The following is an 18,488-nucleotide window of genomic DNA, read 5'->3' as shown; positions in this document are numbered from 1 at the left end:
GAGGGGCCAAAAGAATAATACAAACCAAATAAATAATTAACTACTCTAACTAATTAAATATTACAAAACCTTAATTAATTAACAAATTAATTAAGCTATTAAAGCAGTAAAGCTGACTTGGGAAGAGGGTCAAATGCATGCATGCTCGATTCGCCTGGCTCGAAAACCCGTTGCCATGCCACATGTTGCCTCTATTTGCACTGTTCTGCACCTCTGAGAACTGTGAAAATCGTTGAGATGCCTCTGAATTACTCCCTGAGCATTGCGGGATGTCACCGGCCAAAATATAGGACCACTGGCCATTTGGAAGTGGTCACCGACCAAAAGTGGGGCCATCGGCTGGACTTTGGTAGCCGGCTGGCACTGAAGAGGGCCAACCGGCCATATGTTCCTGCAGAACTCTGTTTTTGCTGCAGCAGAGGACATACAGTGCATGTCAAGGAATTTACAAGACAATGTATGCACGACCACCCTCTCTGTCATGCTATGAACTCAAGGGGGTTTGGTTCTCGACCCTCAGGCCACTAATCGTGCATTTCAATGCATGATCGCCAAATGCGCCAAGTGTGCAATTTGATATCAAATGAAATGCACAAAAACACATAAGGGCCCCAACCTCTATCATGATTGATTCAAGAGGTAAGGGATGCGCACACAATGCTATGCAACCTAAGCATGCAAGCAAACTAATGCAACATGAGCATGCAAGCAACAATGCTATACAAGGCAACTAGCATATAACAATATGCAAAGACAAGCATGCAAACAAGCATGTAACTTAACAAGTATGCAAGATGGATGAACATGCAACAATATGTCAATAGGCTAACATTTAATAACATGCAAAGGTAAGTATACTTAGACCAATGTAATACATGCATAATGAACTTAACAAAGCAACACAAGCATGCAATAGGCAATAGGCAATAGGCATACAACCTAAACATGTGAACATGTATGGCATGCAACAAGCTGCAAAATGAAACAAGCATGCAACAACATGGTGAGATGGACTTATACTAACATGGGTAACTCTTAAGCATGCCAAAATCAGTGGCCAATATGATGCAACAAAAGCATGGAATAGATATGCAAACATGCATGCACAAAGGCCTATCATCTAAGGCATAAAAGAGGTAACTCTTAAACACATTTAAAAGAGACTAATATGGACAAATGACCAGCATGCTAAGCTCTGAAATCATATTAAGAGTGGTGCCAAACCAATCAAACTACCCAAGTAAAGCATGCAACCAAGCGCAAAATTTGGAAACTAGCCATGGGACTCGACCCAAGACTACATGAAGTAAACCTCAAAGGGCCATGGGGACCTAAAACAGTCCCAATGCAGGTCTAATCAAGACCAAAAGTGAGCTCGAAACTAGCTAATACAAGCTAGATTAAAGGGGCAAAATCATGAGGCATGCAAGGCCACCGAAGAGGTGTTACACTACACCTAATACAACCAAACATGGCATGACTCAAGCAACAAAAATCAAAGATATGACACGTTAAAATGAGCCCAAAAAACCCACTTAGATGGCATCTAAATGGTCTAAGCATGATGGCATACACAATGGTCCAAACATGGAGCATAAAACAACTCTTTAAGGCATTAAAGGAGCATCAAATGTAAGTAAACAACCATGCCACATGGACTGAAATGATATGGTAAGTGACTCCAAATCACTGAAATAAGCCAAGTAATGCATGCTAGGGGGTTCAAAACTCAAAGCCTACAAGCTAGATTACATGGTAGCTATACAAAGCAAGTCATGGACAACCAAAACAACCAAAATCAGAGGTCAAGTATGTTAAAACAAAGCTAGAAGCTTCACAAAATTGAGCCAAAATCATGCTAAAAACACATGTTACAACATGATGCATGTTAAGGCCAAAACATGAGATTACAAGACAAGTGTATAGAGCATACATGGCATCTCTAAACCAACTTTGGACAGAGGTAAATCATGGCAAAATAATACCAAATATCAACTAAGACATGGCCAACACGCACTTAAACAAGGTGCTCACAAATGAGGCAAATATGACAAGTATTGAAGACAACAAGGAGAGGGGATGGCCCTCTCCTTCTTAGGACCTCAAAACACCATCTCCACCACTGAAATCCCTCTAGATTTTAGTGGTGAGAAGGCCAATACAAGGTGGTCCCGGAGCTCACAAAAAAGGCACAAAAATGAGGCCAAACAAGGCCTAAGAGGGGGTAAACAACCCCAAACACCAAAGTGATCCTAAACAACTATTTTAAGCACTTAAAAATAGAACTTTTATCAGTTATAACTTAAGCTTAAAACAGATGCAAGATAGGCTAAAAGCTTGTGCAAAAAAGGGAATCTAAAGCAAGGAACTCACCCTTGTAGAATCTCTTCAAGAACCAAGGTCCAGTAGGTTTCTCTGATCAAAATCAGCTCAAAAACCTTAACAACAACCCTCTAATGCCTCAGCAACCCAAGGGTGGTGTAATGCTAGGTGGTCAAGTGCAAAAGTAAGACACAAACTCACTTTTGAGGCACAAAATGGGATCAAATAAGGGAATATAGATACAAAGTTGTATCTTATTCTCTAAACCTCATTCTCTGAACTTGGAGAAGGAAGGAGGGGCTCCTCTTTATAGGGGTTCAAATCCTCAAGCTTCCAAGAGAAGCTAAACAAGAGGCAAATCCCTCCATACGCATGTATGGAGGGGGTGTAAAGTGGATGCCAACCGATTGACCAACAAAAATGGCCGGCCAACCAAAAACACTGCCGACCGACCATAATATTTGGCCGGTAGCAAGAAAACAGAGTCGGTGGCCTCAAGCTAAGGCCGGTGAGGTGTGGGGATGGCCAACAAGCCATTCCTTACCCTCAGAAGCAAAAACACAAGTGTTTGGTGTACAACCAAGCACAAAACAAACAAGTCGAGAGGTCTTGAGGCAAGGCGCGCGACCGACACCTCCGAGAACTCAAGACGAACACGAACATAGATGATCACCTAGTGTTCAAACGGTGACGTCCAGGTCTTGAGGACGGTCAAAAATGGGGTGTCTACAGTTGTCCCTCTTTGACAGAACACGAAAGTCATAACAATGACGAGAGTGAGTGTTAAAGCTGTAACAACCCTCATACTATTTACCGACTTATGATTGATTATGACTGATAATTGAACTGATTAAAGTACTAAACTGACTGACTGAAATTGGAAACCGAATCGATTGAGTATATGTTAGTTAAATTGCATTCTATCTGTTTAACTGTATGATTATCTGTTCATGCTTATATGTTTAAACTGCTAATTGAAGGCCTTATCGGCGGCCGAATTAGAAACCGATTGATGTTCCTTGACCCTCGTAATTAATGTGATTTTATGGTGTATTTACCTGAAAACTGATTAGGTGTGATTGAATTAGATTAAAATGAGTTAATTGCAAAGTCTGCCGTAATTACCTAAATGCCACTTAAGTGGCCCACTACTTGGCTCATCTCATTACACTCATACATACACATTTCATCAGCTCATTCTTGAGCACAGCACCGACTAGAGAGAGAGAAATAGAGAGTGAGAGGGAATTGAGTTGAGTTCGAGTTTATTGGTGGAATTGCTTGGTAATTGGAGTGTAGATTACTAATTTGAGCCTCTAGCCTTGCATTGGAGACCTAAGGTAGAGTAATTACTCTCTTGTTTGTGAATTGAGCTAGTTCTTGCATGATTCATGCTTCATTATAGAACTAAGTCATGTTTTGGTTCATTGTGGTTGAATTGAAGCTCATTTCATGCATGTATGTTTGAATTAATGAGTTTTGAGGTTGTAGTTCATAATACCTCACATGCATGTCCATCTTTTGGTCATACTCCATGAGCTCATCTTGTTTTTGAAGGTTTGAGCTCTTTTGAATCAGCATTGAAGCTTTAAAAATGATTTAAGGTCATGCATGTCATGTTTGAGGATTGTTCTTGGAAAATGGTTTGAAATTGGGTTTGAATTAAACACTCTTGGGCTTTGATTTCTCAAATTGAGTTTTGAATCATGTTATTCCATGTGTTTATAAGAGTTTTCCAGAAAATGAGCCCAAGAGGATCGGTTTTGAGTTGTTAACAACTTGGTTTTGAGCTTGAAGGTGCAATCTGGAATTTCCAGATTTCGCACTTCCGCTCGAGCGGGTATAGTGACGCTCGAGCGTAGAATTCGAGCATCCAGCATCTCTGCACTGTTTTACAGTCCGCTCGAGCGGAGGATTGGGCGCTCGAGCGGAGTCATGTCTCACGCTCGAGCGGGCGTCGAGCGGAGATTTCACCCATCCAGTACTTTTACAGTACGCTCGAGCGGGAAAGTTTACGCTCGAGCGTGTACCTTTGTTTCATTTCCGCTCGAGCGGGGAAACCTGAGCTCGAGCGGGACTCTGTTTTTCTGAAAATACTTTTAAATGTACACCTTTGCATCCTCATCCCATTCTAGGCATTCTTAGGCCTAGTTTAAGACATCTTATTGAGGATATAGATGTAGAACACATCGAGGCCCTCGGGATTAAGTTATTATATTTCCCAACTGTGTAGCTTAGTGTGTTCAACCTGTGAACTGTGTAGGGTTGGCGACTGGGGAGACACGCTCTAGCATACTGTAGCCCAAACTCTGTGAGTAACAATTGTGTAAAGATATGTTCAACTGATTATCTTTGAATACTGAACTGTTTACTGAACTGATATTGTTTACTAAATGAATGTATGTCCTTTATTTCTGAACTGTACTGTGGCATCCTTAGTACCTACTGTTACTGTTACTGTTACAGAGATCTCTGTCGGTTCCCTCGTGGAGCCACTACTGTTTACTGACTGATGGCCATCATTACTGTTCGGTCTTTTAAGACCTACTGTTACTGATATGCTAATGGATGTACCACATATGACTGTTTACTGTACTGAGCAACTGAAATACTGATTGAAATGAACTGTTTTCATTACTGTAAGGACATTCATTCTAAACCCCTTTACGCTTTATGTTATTCACTGGGCTTTAGCTCACTGCTCATATATATATGTAGGTGTTCAGGCACCAGACCGCAGCTAGGAGCGTCAGGCTTACTCCAGTTTTGTCAAGCCAGCCTTTGTGCCTCACTGCGAGGTTCCGAGCCTATTGTGCTAAGGGTTTAGGGGTGTTTTAGAAGTCCCCCTTCTGTACTGTCTTACCGTTTTGTAATAACTGGATGAATTGTATAGACTGACTGTTTACCGTACTGTTACCAAGGGATTAGGTCCCTGTACTGTGTGACTGTAAATTCTGTATAGACTGTACTGTTTGTATATGTGAATGCATGAAAAATCTTTTGGCATGCAGACTGTCACAGCTCAATGGACACTATTTATTTACTGTATTGGCTTCCGCCAGGCCTTGTACTCTGTTTTACTGTACTACTGTTCTGCAGGCCTTCGGTAATCTCGGATTACTGGCCGGTTACGGTGCTAAACCCATAGGGCCGGGTTTGGGTCGTGACAAAAGCCCAGAGACGACCCATTTTTGACAAGGCCGAAGACTTAGACAAAACATACAAGCTAGCAAGATTTGTGCCCATAGGTAGGGGCAAGATGCAAAGAACATGCATGACGTCGAACATAACTCATGATCATGCAAAGAGAGCTGTAACGAAGCATAACATGCAACAGTTTTAAGCAAGCATACACAAATCTAACTACATTACATGCAGAAAGGGTGTAAGAAAATTACTGCAATTCTCACTGCAAATACAGTGTGCATGTGTAATAGATACACAAAGCGAATGTGTGATTGATACACAAAGTGAGCATGTGTGGTAGATACACAAAGCGGACGTAGTGTGATGGATACACAAAAAAGGTGAACACAAAGTGTGATAGATGCACTAAGTGAACAAGGTATGATAGATACACAAGGTGAGTGTAGTGTGATAGATACACAAGGCGTGAATAGAGTGTGATGGATACACTAAAGATGAACACAAATTATGATAGATGCACTAAGTGAACAGAGTATGATAGATACACTAAAGGTGAACACAGAGTATGATAGATATACTAAGTGAACAGGTGTGATGGATACACAAAAGGTGAACACAAAGTGTGATAGATGCACTAAGTGAACAAAGTATGATAGATACACTAAAGGTGAACACAAAGTGTGATAGATGCACTAAGTGAACAAGTGTGATTAATACACAAAAGGTGAACACAAAGTGTGATAGATGCACTAAGTGAACAGGTGTGATGGATACACAAAAGGTGAACACAAAGTGTGATAGATACACTAAGTGAACAGGTGTGATGGATACACAAAAGGTGAACACAAAGTGTGATAGATGCACTAAGTGAACAGAGTATGATACATACACTAAAGGTGAACACAAAGTGTGATAGATGCACTAAGTGAACAGGTGTGATGGATACACAAAAGGTGAACACAAAGTGTGATAGATGCACTAAGTGAACAAGTGTGATGGATACACAAAAGATAATGAAGTGAATATGTGCATGATAGATACACAAAATGAGGATGTGTGATTGATACGCTAAGTGAAGAGAGTGTGATTGATACACTAAATAAATGAAGTGTGATTGATACACTAAGCGAATGAAGAAAGTGAAGTGTGATTGATACACTAAATGAATGAAGTGAGTGAAGTGTGATTGATACACTAAATGAATGAAGTGAGTGAAGTGTGATTGATACACTAAATGAATGAAGTGTGATGGATACACTAGATGTGAATAAAGAGAGTGAAGGGTGATTGATACACTAAATGAATGAAGTGAGTGAAGTGTGATTGATACACTAAATGAATGAAGTGTGATGGATACACTAGATGTGAATAAAGAGAGTGAAGTGTGATTGATACACTAAATGAATGAAGTGAGTGAAGTGTGATTGATACACTAAAGTAAATGATCTTAAACGGAACTTCTTTGAATGAACCGTACATACAATATCATGTATGAATGAGAAAGAAACTTGATAGGTACAATGCAATACGATGCATGATGTTTAAGGAATGCAATAAACAAGCCTAGCGGCACTTTAGAAAGCACCTCACGGGGTGAGTGGCGATGAACCGCTCTACTATGACGGGGGTTTCCCCTCGTGCTCTTCGAACACTTACCTTCAACTGACAGTACAAAGGCTCTGATATGCTGAGAAGGGTTCTTTACGTAGAACACTTGGGATGCTGCCTTTTTTCCTGATCATATTCACAACTTTCCCCGGGAACTCATTGCGAACACAGTCGAGACGCCTTTGGCAGGGAATGATACTCAGGGAGAGCACTTCTGATCGCCATTCTGGCTTGAAGTAGACTTGATCTTGAGCTTGAGGTAGAGGCACACTCATACTCCGAAGCATTGGCAAGACCTGAAGAGGTACACACGGAATGCAATCTCGGAACTTACTGAAGTTAAAACAAACTCAGATGCTCGACATTTCCTCTTTTCTCTTGCTTTGTAGTCTGAAACCTATATAGCTTCAGATAGGTCCTGGCTTTACTGTTCTGACATAGCCTAGGTTGAACCTTGCTGTTTTATGAAAGAACGAATCCTGTTTTGCACAAATGTAGAGAATGACACAACACTCTGAGCACAAAACAAACCATTTTGAAATTGAGAAAAGAGTTCTCGACCGGGTATTGAGCCTACGACTGAACACAGCGCACCAAAATTCAACAAAGGAAAACAAAGGCAAAACAACCTAAACACAAACACAGACACTAAAAAATGACTCAAGACAAGAATTGAGATAAAGCAAAAAGACACGACACTCAGACGTGCACATGGAGCCTGTTTCTCTGGGTATTGTTTCCCACCCTTCCTTACTTGTGATCCTCACATCACTCGGCCCTCAGGCTCTGTTTTTCTCTCAAAACCCTTTTCTCGCTTTTCCTTTCAGCACACATCTCTCTATTCTTTAATCTCTAATTTTTCATCCCTCCCCAGGGTGGTTGATGAATAAACAGGAAGTTGCAAGCTCTTACCCCTAGCATTCTGCTAGATTCTCTTCTTCTGCTCACAACAGTGAACTTTCCCGCAGAGGGGTTGCGCTACAACTGGGTGTGTAGCAAATCTGCAGCTGACATCGGTTGACGATGTTCTGTTGGGGAGTTTGGACATGATCAAATGTGTCCAGACGAGGGAGTGGAATATCTTGATCCATTCTAGTTCGTGCTTCGCACTTGGCTTGATACCTCGCTGCTTGGAGGATGAGAGAGCTTTTAGCCCTTTGTTGTTAACTTCAGTTGTGCCCTTCTTGGCGAATAGGGTACCCTTTCCGGCAAGTATGGTGCCCTTTCTGGCAAATGCATTAACAACGGGGGAAAGACAGGAAACCTGACTCAACTGTGCCCCTAGTTTATCATTTTGACCATTTTTGTTTTGGTTTTCTTCTAAAACAATTTTGACCAAAATGAGAGTCAGATTAACATGCTTGTTCAATTTTCTGATTTAAAATCATGCAAGTCAGGCTATGAGCACTGAAAATTTTCCTTTTTGGGTCCAAGAAAATGGTCCGGTTTTGGAAAAATGGAAGAATTTTTGAGAAAATTAGGCAACCTCAGTAAAAATTCTCAAAAACTATTTTTGCAAACGGCCACTGCTCTACGAGCACGAAACCTACTCTTGAGATGTATAACCTTAGATCCAAAACAATGGAAAATTGCCCCTTGTCTGAACGGCATCGCAGCACACTGAATGGCAACAGAAAGTTACCCCTTGTTTGAATGGTATTGCGGCGCATTGTATGGCAACGGAAAGTTGCCCCTTGGTTGGATAGCACCGTTGCGCGTTATAATCAGCCTTCAGAGTGACGATCATAACCAAACTCTCGGATACAGAGAAAACAAAGATAATTAAAACCATTACATGGACACAATCCATTTGGGAATGTTTGTGGCTGGACTTCAGGATGAAGTTGCCTACGTATCCCAAACATGGGAATCAAGCCTTACGTAGTTCCGGTTAAGATATACTCGGGTATTAACCTCTCATTTTGCGCTCTAACTTTTGCCAAGGTCGCCCTTCCGGGTTTTCAACCTTGTGAGCTATGTTCTTCCTTTCTTTTCAATTCTTTTCATTTCTCTTCTACTTTTTTCTTCTTTTTCTTTTTTTTCTTGCTTTGCATTTTTCTTTTTTTTTTGTTCTTTTTCTTCTTTTTTCTTGCTCTAACTTTTACCTGGGTCGCCCTTCCGGGTTTTCGGCCCAGCGAGCCTCTCAAGAGTAAAAGTGTAGCTTTGTCCATGTCAAATGGTTTTGAGATCTTGAAGTCATCTGAATCCAGGAGAATGGCTGCTGTTCACTAATGATGCAGGAGTCCATCGAATGGGAGGCTGAATTTTCCCCCAGTGTTGTGGATAGGAACTCGATTATTCTTCAGTAATATTTTCTTCTTTCCTCCCTTCTGGGATTTGGCATTCTTGCCGATCTTTGTTAACTTGAGAAACATCCCAATTTTTGACTCTTCGAGCACATCTGACATTTTTGCCCTTAGTTCGAGGGGTGCTTCTGATCTAGCTTCGCAAGCTTTCTTTTGATGACGTCTGACCTTCTTGATCTGACTTTCCTTGCCCCTAGTTCAAGGGCTGCTTTGAATCTGGCCACACAGGCCTCACATTGTAGTTGACCGTTGAACATTCTGAATTAAGGTTCAAGGTTTGGAAGCAAAGGGGTTGAGTCTCGAGGCTGAGAGTGATCCTAAGCTACACAATCTTAAGAGCGATTCCGCACAAGTCTTCGCAGGACGACGCAAAACATTTTTTGAAATTTTTTAAGAAAGCGACTAGTCGCTCGCGCTGAAGACAATGTGAAACCAATCTGGATCAAGCCAGGATCCTTATCAGTACTCACGTTAACAAGCATGATTTCATTCATTAAGGGCTTAGCATGCCTCTCTTTCTTTCAATTGATCAAATTTTTTACAAATCCCGATGAATTCCTTCATCTTTGTTTTCATCACAATGTTCAAAAGGTTTTGAAAAAAACTCAGGTCAATGCAATGATTTCAAAGCACAGAAAAGACACAGTTTTTAGTCAAATACTGCCGTCTCATTCAGAACTTCAGACACAACTAGCACAAGGCAGAAGCAAACACAAGAGTGTGAAAATCACTGCTGTTCATTCAAATCTGTTGGCATTACTGGCTCTAATGCAGAAACAGACTCAAAAGAAAACGAAAAGACAAACACAAAACAAGTAAGTGATGTCTGAGGTAACACCCCCGAAATCACCCGACTCTAACAAACAGGACTAACTCGATACAACAAGACAGACCCAACTGACTCAGTATGAAAAGACTGACTCTATACAACGGGACAGACTCTAATGACAAAACAAAACTGACTCAATACCCGAGTCAGAAAGTACAAAAATCAGCATTCACAAATGCTCAAAACAGTGCGTGCCATACGCCACATCTGGAGTAAACTGAGTGCCGCCCGCAGGTGGTTCATCCCCTGATCACATATTCGTACTATCCCCCAAGTTCACTGATCCAGTGGCGATAGACTTTGCTGAGCTGGTGCGGCGGTGACCTTGTTGTCAAACAGATCTTGTACATCATGGCGAAGACGAAAGCAACTGTCAGTGTCATGACCGGTTTGTTGATGGTAGGCACAGTATTTAGTCTGGTCATGCTTTAGAGGGATAGGATCGGGTAGAGGTTGTTGTTCCAACGGTTTCAGATATCCTTTCCGGAGTAAGACCTCTAGAGCCTTTGACAAAGGCATATAAAGTGAGGTAAAAACCCTCTTAACTCGAGGTGGATATTTGGTTTTTTGTGAGCTACTTTCGGACGCACCGGTGAATGGGGTAGTTGTTCTTGATGCGGCGGTGGTGACCATACCTACTTCAGAAGATCTTGCAGCTGCATCACCACTGGTGGTTGCATTCGAACTGCGGGAAAACGCCCTCCGGGGCTGCTCCTTCTCTTGGTCAATGAGGCCCTGCTTCATAGCGTCCTCGATCTGTACCCCCATCTCATGCAAATCTGAAAAGGTGGAGAAGGGGAGAACAATCATCTTTTGCATGAGTTTGGGCTGGAGATTGCGCACAATCATCCGAATATGATCTTTGTCAACAAGCCTGATGGTCATCATCGAGGCCTTAGCCCTCCACCGGGTTACAAAATCGGAGAAACTCTTCATCGGCTCTTGCCTAGTGGTCTCAAGATCACGGGTTGTAATCTCAATCGGCGTGTTATAGGAGTATTGAGCTATGAAGGCCTCAGCCATCTCCTCCCAATTCCTCTTGACGGAGTCCTTCAGTTTTGCATACCAAATAGCCGCTACACTCGACAGGGTCCGGCCAAACAAGGAAAGTTTTTGTAATCTGGAGAGGCCCATCAGCCTTAGTACGTCTGAAAACAACCACAGATGCACCATAGGATCTCCAGACCCGTCAAAGCAGTCTATGTGTGGCATCTTAAATCGGTCCGGCAGCATCACAGCCGAGTCGGTGTACCCATCTTCAATATCCGGAATGGACTTCACACCCTGAGACTTCTTGAATAGCTTTTCAAGCTTGCTCACTTTTAACGTTGTGGGGTCCACCTCGAACTCAAAGGGTGAATCCGGTAGGTTGGTCTGTGCTTTGGATAGCTGGGGTAGGATTAGAGGCGAAGCCAGCCCTGTCGGAATGCCTGTATCCTCCTGGACATTCTGAACATTTGCCGTCTCCCTGGGTATTGGGACTCTTGGTGGGGGAGGAACCTGGTGTGAAGCAGATGCTCCGATTTGCTGTTGTAGCCTGGCAATTAACTCTGCCTGTTGAGCCATGACCTCGGCCTGTTGTTTGGCAAATTCGGCTTGACGAACAGCGTCCTGCTGTATGGTTTTCATACTTTCTTGGAGTTGACGCATCATTTCCTCCATTCTTGCCATACTGCCCTGATCTAACTGATCTATCAGTATATCTGTCTTTGTGGTAAAAACAGATATCTCAACCCAACTGCACATAGGTGAGATGGATAATGACTGCTGATCCGAAGACTGTTGAACTGATGATCTGTGCCTGACTGGCCTTTTTACCCTGCCTTTGGCGAAGGAACACTGATTTACCCTTGAACTGAATCTCTGACCTGACAAAGTCTATCAGCACAAGCCTAATGTACCGGGGGATATTGGAGCCTTCTGAAGCTATGGTTCCGAGACTACCTTGCAAAAGAAGAAAATAGACAATATCTCAGCCTGATTTCACCAAAACAGATATAAGCAAAGCTGAATGACTGTGCTCTCTACTGAATTCTGCCCCAAATTCTGCCTGTAAACTGATACCCTCAGGTAAAATTGATTCCCAAATATTGGTGCCCTCAAGCCTGATACTCAGACTTCCAAACTGATACGCGCATTCCCTGTAGAGACACACTTTAAAAGCACATAACAAGCAAATGAGAGCCAAAACATCCCTATGTTGGGGTAGGGTTTCCCTGTCCTATTTTGTCAGGAGCTAGGGCTTCATTACACACGCAGTGGTTTCAAACAACCTATAATCGAGTAAGCAACTTGTCCTAGCTTGGAATGGTCACTACGGATTTCGATACGCACTAGGTTGAATGGTAAAAAAGGGTGCCCCGGTAAAAATCGGGGTTTGTGTTTCCATCGTGGCAGAGCCCGTAACCGGTCAGCCTTATACGCTTCTCAAAGCGAGCCTCCGGCAAATCGTTCAAGAATAGGAGATGACAAACACGGTGTCCTAGGTGCACCAATGCAAATGCAATACAAAGAAACACATAAGTGTAATCAAAACAAGATATCGTGAGTTCGAGTCAAGTTCTTTAACTCCCCTGCAGAGTTGCCAGAAATTGTAGACGTCCCCGAACGTCCCGGGGCTCACTACAGTTCAGGACTCAAATGTCACGGTTCTTAATTTGATCCCGCAATGTGCAATGCGAGACTGATAAATCACCAAAGAGTCCAAATTCGGCAAATCGTTTTGAAAAATAGATTTTTAGAAAGAAATACCAAACATGGACTGCTTTTCCAGATACAGAGTCGCCACCTAAATATTTTATTTTGGAAAAATTTAGGAAACCCTGACTCGTTGCCTAAGGCCACGTGTCCGTCATCACCAAAGTTGCCTTGGCTCGGGAACTTGGGTACGATTGGGGAAGGTCAGCTATGAGCACTCTCACTCGCCCGATCAAAGATCGGCCACTACTAAACATGATATCTTGTTTTTTGAAAACACATGCGTTTTTATTCTGGTTAATTAGCTAATCTTTACTACGGGATGCGCACAGCAAAACAAGTATAGACTAGATCGCCTAATTTGGGACAAAGTATTGCATATCTGTTTGTTTGGAAGTGGTTTGAAGTTTGCTACTCGTAAGTAGGCTAAAACACGGATTCCAATGAATTGTTCCAATTCAAGCAATCCAACCTTCACCCATAGGCATTCAGGCAGTTATATCACATAAGCAATTAGCCTCATGGCAAGCATGCTGTCATGTTAACATTCATATACATGCAAGATGCTAAAGCATAAACGCTTACCTAGTTCTCCGAGCCAAAACAGGAAACTAGTTAGTAATCAATGCATGATCCTAGTTCATGTTAGCAATGGCTAATGCAACGCACGCAAAATGCAACTAAGATAGGCTCGGCTACCCTAAGAATGACATGTGAAATGCGACAACTCGATACACGTATTCAAGTTGGAATTGAAATACTATGCAATTAGTATGATGCACCGAGCTCGGTGCGTGCAATATGAATGAATGTATGCAAACATGCTATCATAAGTATGCTAATTGAAACGTGCCCTAAGACTAACCATTGAAAGCAGGTAAGTAAAAGGGAGAAAGACGTGGGGTTGAAAGACATGCATCACACACACGCACGCTTATTATAAAATTCGCCCTCTCTCGGGGGGCCAAAAGAATAATACAAACCAAATAAATAATTAACTACTCTAGCTAATTAAATATTACAAAACCTTAATTAATTAACAAATTAATTAAGCTATTAAAGCAGTAAAGCTGCCTTGGGAAGAGGGTCAAATGTATGCATGCTCGATTCGCCTCGCTTAGAAACCCGTTGCTATACCACATGTTGCCTCTATTTGCACTGTTCTGCACCTCTGAGAACTGTGAAAATTCTTGAGATGCCTCTGAATTACTCCCTGAGCATTGTGGGATGTCACCGGCCAAAAGATAGGACCACTGGCCATTAGGAAGTGGTCACCGACCAAAAGTGGGGCCATCGGCTGGACTTTGGTAGCCGGCCGGCACTGAAGAGGGCCGACCGGCCATATGTTCCTGCAGAACTATGTTCCCCCCCCTCCCAAAAAAAAATGTTAATTTCTAACTCACTATATTCCAAAGTCAACTTTGTTCTGTGCCCCAACTTAGTTAAATCACAACAATGACTACAACAAAAATTTCAAAGAAGATATCAAACAATTTAACATATATTTATATCTATATATATATATATACATATGTGAAATTACCTGAAACAGAGGAATTTTGTTTGGATCATGGATTGGATTAACACTTCTTCTTCTTATCCTTATCAACATCCTCAATCTTCTTAACTTGGATTGCTTAACAATTGCCCGTCTCATAATTCAGCTGATAATCCAAAATTGTTAACAACCAAATTTCCCCAACAAAAACAAAGAGAACTGCAAGATTCAGAAAAATTGTGTTTTTTTCCCTTTAAAATAGTCCCACAAGATGTATAAATAGGTCCTTTACTAATCCTAGTTTAATCCTTAAGGTAAACCTTCAATCTAATGGTTCATATTCAACCAAAAATAAGATAAACAATCCCAACCATACAAAAAAATTCAGATTGTTTAATATGAGATTATATAGGTGTAGAAATGATTAATACAAAGTTTAAAGTAACTAAAGCCTAAATGGGTATGGAAGCATGGAATTAGGAAGTGGTACACAAAAGGTTGTATAGCAAAAACAAGTAATGTCAGCACAAACCTAAAGCAAAATCACCAGCCTAAATACTCTGCCCCAGCCTTCCAGATTATATTATCCTATTTTTTTAAATTTAATACCAACCCACCATTGTAATAAGCAATTCATAGAGCCAAGTAGTACCCATTGCAACCCTCACCATATGATAATATAAGACCAAACCTTCCAAATAAAAGGATGAAAGAGCAACACATTGTTTAAGTCTTCCACCTCTTCATTTCAGAAAATGCAATTTACATTAGCTTCACCATTTAGAATGCCAATTCTTTGAAAATAGCTAGAGGTCTTTATCCTTCCTCTCCAAGCCAACCAGCCAAAAAATTGGACTTGAGTTCTAGTTATGATTCAATAAACTTTCCTAGGTCCCTATTAATATAATTAAAAGTTTAAGTTGGCTCAGTCCTTACAGTAAACTAGTATCATATTTGAAAAGATCAATGACATAAAAATCTATTTGAAGAAAAATTTAAGTAAACTTGGAGAAGTATAGAGATTCCTAAACATCATACCAACTGATTATTACTAAATGCTTCATGTGATAGTATTACTCATGCATATATCTAAGGTGTCTTGTATAATAACCCATGCAAAAAAAGTTAAAAGTCAAATAAAGTTAGTAAAGAAATGGTGATGAAGAAAGAAAGCCTACAATGCAAAGCAGGGACTGAATTTGTCATACTTAGTATTAATGTGTATCACTTCTTGAAAATCAACAATCTTTTGTCATAGATATATTATCAAAGCTAGTTGCTTGCTGGATAGATTAGCTGAAGTTGATTAGGTTTTAATTGCTGATGTCAGACTCATTTTCCACTTGATGTTACACAAACTCCCAAGTGGTGGGCACCAACACTTCACTTGCTCATCTACATGGAACTTTTAGCGAATAACTGATCTATGTATCAATTATCACACATCTGTTGTACTATTCAAGAGACAAAGGTTGAATCAAAATAAACATCCTGCAACTATACAAGTTAAACCAAATGTCACATGGAAATACACTAGATAATACGAGCATTTGGTGCAAATACTTGAATTAGACAATATTCAAACAAACAATAATATGCTGTAGCACCAAGCTAATATAAATTGCCACCATATGCAGCAAGACTACAGTTCCCCATAATAATTAGACACATCTTCCAAAATATCTATCATAAGACAATATTTCAGAACCAAGGATTCAAGGACACTGGTAACGGGTTTCTAACCATGATTTAAACACATTGAATGAAGATCTATTGTGCATAAAATGAATGGAAAGATAAGCAGCCAGCAAGTAAAATATCAAACAGGTACATATCTTAATCATATATTCTCTATTTTGCTTAATACCTTTGTGTATGCACTCCAACAAGACTCTTTATCATTTATTGCTTGAAACATATTCAATTATAGTTAAACCAAAATTCAAGATACATCTCAACTAAGCACATGCCTTTGAATAGTATATCTATTATATTCAGCAATATTAGCAGAATATCTATGCTATAGAACTGAATTTGAAAAATCTATTAACAGTGTAATAACAGACACAAGAAGGAACATAATAGCATGATTATTTCCCCCCAAAACTTGGTTAGAATAGCAAAACAGAGAGCAAGAATTTCTAATGGATTTTCACTAGCTTATAGAACACATAAGCAAAAATAGGTTGTTGCTTTTACAAAATTAACAGAAATAAGCGTTGTAACAATTCTCATTTAAATATTTACTAAGAACTATTTTCCATAGTTATCAACAATTACTAAAGCAATGGAAAGAGCAAAATTCACCTCAGGTGTCAATGGAAGTTGACGAACAAGAAGGTTCTAGATTGGCCTACGGATACAAAATAGCATTAGGCAAATATTTTGGCTCTTAAAGTCTGAATTGTTTTTATTGGGTAAAAATTTATACTCTAAAGCCATGAACAGTTGATAGATGCTACTATTTCAGAACTTACCTTGACAATTTTGATCTTCTTCTTTTTTACGAAATGGTCTATTTGTGGACATTGCAGAGCAAACCCAACTTCATACAAATACAAGGCAATTAAAATCAAAATGTTTAATCTCAGATCATGCTTTTTATACCGCATTTAAAATAAACACTTGGTGTTTTCGATTATCTAGGAAAGGAAGGTTTGAAGAAGGGTTTCAAAAATGGATTTCGCAGATATGGAGGCGGATATGGGAAGAGTTGAAGAAACCATTTGCCCACTATATGAATGGCGGTGGCTGGGTCGATTTCGGGGTAGGTTTGCGTGAAGAAGGTATGCAGATGGAAGAAGAAAAAAACCCTAGAGGTCGAAATTAGGGGAACAAAGTCTGAGATACAGATATATATATATATAGAGAGAGAGAGGACATACCTAGGGTAGTGCTCCAATGATGGATCGTGACTCCGAGATAAGACGATATAGGCTGCTGGTTTGTGATGGTCCTCGTGTGCGACGAGCTTCGGCGCCAATGGTGCTCCTGTATTGACGGCGATGGAGACAAAAGCGAGAGAGAGAATCGAAGGGCAGACGAGCGAGAGAGAGAGAGAGAGAGAGAGAGAGAGAGAGACCCACATTTTTAAGCCCTAACTCATTATTATTTTTTTCCCTGACTATTTTTTTTTAGTCGCCAATAACTAATACAGACATTTCTTTGCCCTACAAAATATTTTAGTAGCGAATTAATTTAGAAATCTTTCCAAAATTTGAGGTCCTTCCTCCAAAATTTTTAATTACAATTGCCGACTAAAATTTAGTAACTAAAAGTTAAATAAATACCTACTAAATTATTTGTAGTAGCTAAAGATCCTACATTTAGAGACTATTTTTTTTTTTTTTTGGTGGCCCAAAAGTGTATTTTCTGGTCATTTTACACAATTGGCGACTAAACGTTTTGGTTGCCAATTAATTTTATAAATCCCTTCAAAATTTGAAATGTCTCCCTCAAAATATTTTAGTTCCTTGGTGACTAAAATTTGTTTATATCGCTAAAAATAAATTTTTGGTGACCAAACTTCTGGTCGCCAAAGATAAAAAGTCATTTTCGTTTTTCATTCGGCGACTAAATAATTTTAGTAGCCAAAACTAACTATACAGTGACTAAAATATTTTTTTGTCGTTGAAAATAAATATTTGGCAACCAAACTTTTGGTCGCCAAAAATAAAAATAAATTTTTGTGTTTACAATCGGCGACTAAGTAATTTTAGTAGCCAAAACTAACTGTTTGGCAACTAAAGTATTTTTTTAGTTGCGAATTGCGGCATTTTTAGCGACTAAATTTTTTTTAGTTGCCAATAATCAATATGCCCCGTTTTAAAAAAATTAGTAGCTAAATATTGTACTTTTGCCGACTAATTTAATTTATGGTTGCCAATTCCACAACTTTTGGCGACTAAATTTTTTTTAGTTGCCAAATTTGGTCGCCATAAGTGCAATTTGTTGTAGTGGATGTTGGGTTAATATTGTTAATTAACGATGTATGATTTTTGTTTAAGCATATTGGAAGCAATGTTTTAATTTAATTAATTTGGGGGCATTACAAAATAATACACCCTACTTGACTAGATTG

At 40.0% G+C, this 18,488-nt stretch overlaps 1 long non-coding RNA gene across 1 annotated transcript; it reads right to left on the bottom strand.

Annotated features, from left to right (window-relative positions):
- Positions 1-16,624: 16,624 nt before the first annotated feature.
- On the bottom strand, positions 16,625-17,470 carry LOC145801416 (uncharacterized). Its single transcript, XR_014342849.1, has 3 exons — positions 17,293-17,470; positions 16,885-16,952; positions 16,625-16,760 (listed from the first exon to the last, which is right to left on the bottom strand). It is a non-coding gene; the product is annotated as an uncharacterized LOC145801416 (long non-coding RNA).
- Between the last annotated feature and the right edge of the window lie 1,018 nt (positions 17,471-18,488).

This window comes from Camellia sinensis, chromosome 10, assembly GCF_055761805.1.
Source record: "Camellia sinensis isolate YWXY chromosome 10, ASM5576180v1, whole genome shotgun sequence".
NCBI classification, from domain to species: domain Eukaryota; kingdom Viridiplantae; phylum Streptophyta; class Magnoliopsida; order Ericales; family Theaceae; genus Camellia; species Camellia sinensis.
Note: the sequence above shows the minus strand (reverse complement) of the source record. Positions and strands in the feature narration are given on the sequence as shown.